General features: G+C 39.1%; 1 non-coding gene across 1 annotated transcript; it reads left to right on the top strand.

The window, feature by feature from the left end:
* The first annotated feature begins 340 nt into the window (after positions 1-340).
* Trnat-ugu (transfer RNA threonine (anticodon UGU)) lies at positions 341-414 on the top strand. The gene has a single exon. It is a non-coding gene; the product is annotated as a tRNA-Thr (tRNA).
* Positions 415-4,856: the final 4,442 nt, after the last annotated feature.

The following is a 4,856-nucleotide window of genomic DNA, read 5'->3' as shown; positions in this document are numbered from 1 at the left end:
AGAAAACTGAAGAAAGAAATCAAGGACCTTAGAATACGGAAAGACAACCCATGTTCTTGGATGGGGAGAATCAATATTGTCAAAATGGCCATACTACCAAAAGCAATAAACAGATTTAATGCAATCGCCATCAAAATACAATGACATTCTTCACAGAATTAGAAAAAATGATTCTCAAATTCATTTGGAAGAATTAGAGATCCAAAATAGCCAAAGCAATACTAGCAAAAAAAGTGAAGCAGTAGGCATCACAATACCAGATCTGAAGAATCTGAAATTATACTACAGAGCTGTAGTAGCAAAAAACAGCATGATATTGACATCAAAACAGACATAGGGCTGGGGATATAGCTCAATTGGTAGAGTGCTTGCCTTGTATGCACAAGGCCCTGGGTTCAATTCCCAGTACCACAAAAAAAAAAAAAAAAAAAAAGACACGAAGACCAATGGAACAGAATACAAAATACAGAGACAAATCCACATACCTACAGCCATCTGATACTTTACAAAGATACCAAAAATATATTTTGGAGAAAAGAAAGTCTTTTTAACAAATGATGCTGGGAAAACTGGATAGGTATATGTAGCAAAAACGAAACTAGACCCCTATCTCCCAGCCTGCATAAAACTCAAATCAAAATGGAATTAGACCAGAAATTTTCCAAGTGCTAGAAGAAAACATAGGGTCAGCACTCCATCATAGAGGTGCAGGCACCAACTTCCTTAACAAGACCACCAAAACACAAGAAATAAAACCAAGAATTAATAACTGGGATGGCACCAAACTAAAAAGCTTCTGCAGAGCAAAGGAAACAATAAAGACTGTGTAGAGAGAGCCTACAGAATCAGAGAAAATCTTTGCTACCTCAGATAGGGCATTAATTTCCATGATATACAAAGAACTCAAAAATCTTAACTCCAAAAAGAACCCCCAAAAACCAAATAACCCAACCAATAAATGGGAAAAAGAACTAAACAGAAACTCCTCAAAAAAAAAAAAAAAAAAGAAAGAAAGAAAGAAAAAGAAAAAGAAGCACAAATGGCCAACAAATATATGAAAAAAAATGTTCATAGAAAACTGAAGAAAGACCTTAGAATACGGACCACAATAAATGCTGGTGAGGAAGAGGGGGAAAAGGTACACATGTACATTGTTGGTGGGATTGCAGACTAGTACAACCCCTCTGAAAACAGTATGGAGACTCCTCAAAAACCTAGGGATGAAACTACCATGTGACCCCAGCTATCCTGCTCCTGGGTATTTTCCTGATACAACCATCTCATTATTTATAGCAGCACAATTTACAATAGCTAAATTATGGATTCAACCCAGATGCCCATCAGTAGATGACAAGCACACACACACACACAATGGAGTTATACTCAACCATAAGAAAATGAAATCATAGCCCAGCGCAGTGGTACACACCTGTAATTCCAGCAGCTCGGGAGGCTGAGGCAAGAGAATCGGGAGTTCAAAGGTAGCCTCAGCAACTTAGAGAGGCCCTAAAGAAGGGCTGGGGATGTGTCTCAGTGATTAAGTGCCCAGTACAAAAAAAAAAAAGAAAAAGAAAAAAGAAAGAAAGAAATTATAGCAGTAAATGGATGGAAATGGAGAATATCATGCTAAGTAAAATTAGCCAAACTCAGAAACTCAAAGGTAGAATGTTTTCTCCCATGTGCAGAAGCTAGAGTAAAATAAAGGAATGGGGAAGGGAAAAATAGGATAAGATAAAGGACCAGTCAAATATAAATTAATAGATGAGCAAAAGGAAGTCAATTAGAGTAGAGGAAGGATAATGGGAGAGGGGAGTGTTGTGGTTTGGACATGAGGTGTCCCCCAAAAGCTCATATGTGAGACATTGCAAGAAGGTTCCAGGGAGAAATGATCGGGTTGTAATAGTCTTAATCCAATCAGCGAATTAACCTCCTGATTGGGATTAACTGAGTGGTAACTGAAGTGGTAGGGTGTGGCTGGAGGGGGTGGGAATGGGCATGGCATTGGAGTATACATTTGTATCTGGACAGTGGAATCCTCTCTGCTTTCTGATCAACATGGAGCTCCTTCCCTCTGCCACACTCTTCTGCCATGACATCTGCCTCACCTGGAGGTCCCAGGAGTGGAGCCAGCTCTCTATGGACTAAGACCTCTGAAACCTGAGCTTTCAAATAAACTTTTCCTCCTTTAAAATTGGTCTGGCCAGATGTTTGATCACAGCAGTGAAATAGCTTACTAAAACAAGGGAAAGGGATGATCATGAACTGATATCAATGTCCGTGCATCTATGAGTTTTTCAGGATGAACCCAACTACTGTGTATAACTATGAAGCTCATAATACATTTAAAAAAGAAAGTAAAAATCTAAAAAAGAATTAGTTATCCTCCCTAAGCCTTAGTTTTTACATATATCAAATGGGAATAATATGAATTTTTGTCCTTCATGGTTTGACCCTAGGATCAGATCTGTAATGGGTGCAAAAAACCCCAGCAGAGGACTTCATGTACAGTGAGACACAATATTTTTTTTTTAAGTTGGAATAAAATAAATCACTTACAAAAGTGACCAGCTTATGTGTCTCTAACTTGGGCCATGATGACCTATACCAACCACCACTTTTAAAACTAATAATAATGATAATATACCAACCACCACTTTTAAAACTAATAATAATGATAATAGCTAACACTTACAGAATATTAAAACTAGAGATGCCAGGAACCAAGCTAAGTGTGTTACATATATTCACTTATCCCTCCCGTCATACTAACGTAGGTCTATTACTACAGATGAAGAAAAGGGGGTGCAGTGAGGTGAGGTCACATTCCCAAAGTCTTAATAAGTGGAGAAATCATCTTTAAAATGTTTATTTTAAAAGTGAAATAAACCCAGGAGTGATGGTACACGCCTGTAATCCCAAAGATTCAGGATGCTGAGAAGAGGATGGCAAGTTCAAGGCCAGACTCAGCAACTTGGGGAGACACGCTCTCAAAATAAAAAATACAAAAAAAAAAAAAATAGGTGGAGAGGCTGGGGATATGGCTTACAGGTTAAACACCTCTGGGTTTAATTCCCAGGACCAAAATCAAAATAAAAGGCAAAATGGAAAAGCTGATGGTGAGGTAAAAGATAAGAAAAAACATGCAAATTAATTTTAGGGCTTATATCCTTTATACTTCTTGTCATGTCTCCTACCAAAGAAAAGCATGGCCCTCACAGGACTGTCACTTCTTTCCTTCCTGCTGCTTTGACACTCCTGCTGTCAGAGAGCCCTGAATTCCAGATGTCAGCCTTACTGCTGCCTGAGAAAGATGCTCAGATCAGTTTTTACCTTTTGGATCCTACATTTCTCAAAACAGTATATTTTTACTAAGAGAACATTGTACCTCTGACTCAGGTTGACAAATTTTTTGTTTGCTTTTCAGTTTTCAGAGAAGGAGTCAGGGCTCTAATACTATGTCCTGGTTAACAGCATGAGTCCTACATTCTACAGTCAGCCAGACTGCTGCCTTCAGAGGATGGCTACATGGAACGTTGTAGACAGGTCATTTCCCCTCTTGGGGTTTTACTGTCCTCATCTGCAGTATGGGCACAACACAAGCCCACACCATAGGCTTATTCTGAGACCAGAATGAAAACATCAGAGTTGGGTGAGGAGGTTGGCAATTGTAAATGCTCAATAAATAAGAGCGGTTGCTGTTATCTGCAGACACCCAAGGGTCTTAACATAAATCTGAGGTGATGAGGTGCTATAGAAAGAGAACTGGATGCAGAGAGAGGAAGACCTAGGACCTAGGCCCAACTCTGTTACTTACAAGCATTGTGGCTTTAATAAACCATTAGAAGTAAGAGACAGACACATTTTCATAGGCCATCTCAGGGTTTGCTACATTCTTACACTTAGATGCTTGCAGACCAGACAGCCTTTCTCCCACTGCCTCCCACTCCCCATTATCTCACAGTTGATGGGGTTTGAGTTTACATTCCTGATCATCCTCCATGGGCTGCATACCCCACCATGAAAGCAAGGTGAGCACCCACCCTTATACCTGGTGAAATTGTCATTTGGTTGAAATGAGGTCATGGATATAAAAGTAATAATGATCATAAAGTACTACACAAATGGGGCTGCATAAGTGAAATTCCGGACATTTTACGCCCCTTCCACCTCCCACCCAACACATATACACACATACATTCTCTGTTAATTATAGAAAATACTTTTGTTGGAAAGTAAATAAAAGATGGTAGGCACTTAGTTGTTTTTAAACACTTCTTTGCAGCAACTTTGTTCAAATCATGTATCTATCCCAATGATTATTTGAGTGAGGAGCACAGAGCATATGTCTAGATCACTTACACTTGGGGAATTAATTCATCTAGCTGCCTCATGGTGAAAACCTATCACTTAGAAAAATATCCCCCAGGAGCAGGTAAATGAAGCTCCTCAATGAACTGAAAAGGTATTAGGACCTCTTTACTTACCTCCAGAAGCTTTTGCACTCTTTTTTTTTTTAATTGTAGTTGGACACAATACCTTTATTTTATTTATTTTTATATGGTGCTGAGGCTCAAACCCAGGGCCTTGCATGTGCTAGGTGAGTGCTCTACCGCTGAGCCACAACCTCAGCCCAGCTTTTACACGCTTGTTATTATTTATCCTAGTGATTCCTTCACCCAAGTCCATGGATTATGATTCTTCAGAATCTGAAGAGACCACCCAGATCCTGAAAAAATAATTTGTCTCTGACTACAGATTTAATTCCCCCCCCCGAAAGAAGCACCATGTCACAAGATCAATTGTACTAATTATTTGGTGAGCTTTAACACTTTCATAGTATTAAAAGACCATATGTC

The sequence above is a fragment of the Urocitellus parryii genome, chromosome 10, assembly GCF_045843805.1.
Source record: "Urocitellus parryii isolate mUroPar1 chromosome 10, mUroPar1.hap1, whole genome shotgun sequence".
In the NCBI taxonomy this organism is placed as follows: domain Eukaryota; kingdom Metazoa; phylum Chordata; class Mammalia; order Rodentia; family Sciuridae; genus Urocitellus; species Urocitellus parryii.
This window is presented reverse-complemented; position numbering and strand designations above follow the sequence as displayed.